This window comes from Penaeus monodon, chromosome 29 (genome assembly GCF_015228065.2).
Source record: "Penaeus monodon isolate SGIC_2016 chromosome 29, NSTDA_Pmon_1, whole genome shotgun sequence".
Lineage (NCBI taxonomy): Eukaryota > Metazoa > Arthropoda > Malacostraca > Decapoda > Penaeidae > Penaeus > Penaeus monodon.
Window position 1 is genome coordinate 25,078,927 of NC_051414.1, and position 311 is coordinate 25,079,237.

The window sequence follows — 311 nt, forward strand, 5'->3', positions numbered from 1 at the left end:
GCCATGACATATTACATCTATTGCCAATGGTTTCTAGTGCTAATGATGGAATATTTTTTAGGTTATATTTTGCTAGGTGGCTAGGAAGTAACAAACCCCTGATGAATGTCAGGGATATGGTTATTGTACTTCACTGTACTTAATGTTATCCCTGAGATTGTAAACATTTTAACTAGTTTGTTTTCACTGGAATGTTGGAAAATAATTGGGAAAAACAAATAGCTCCTATAAACAAACTTATTTGATAAATATATACTTCAGTAAAATATGTAGCTGGGTATAGCCTGTCGTCATGATCAAGTGCAATTAGA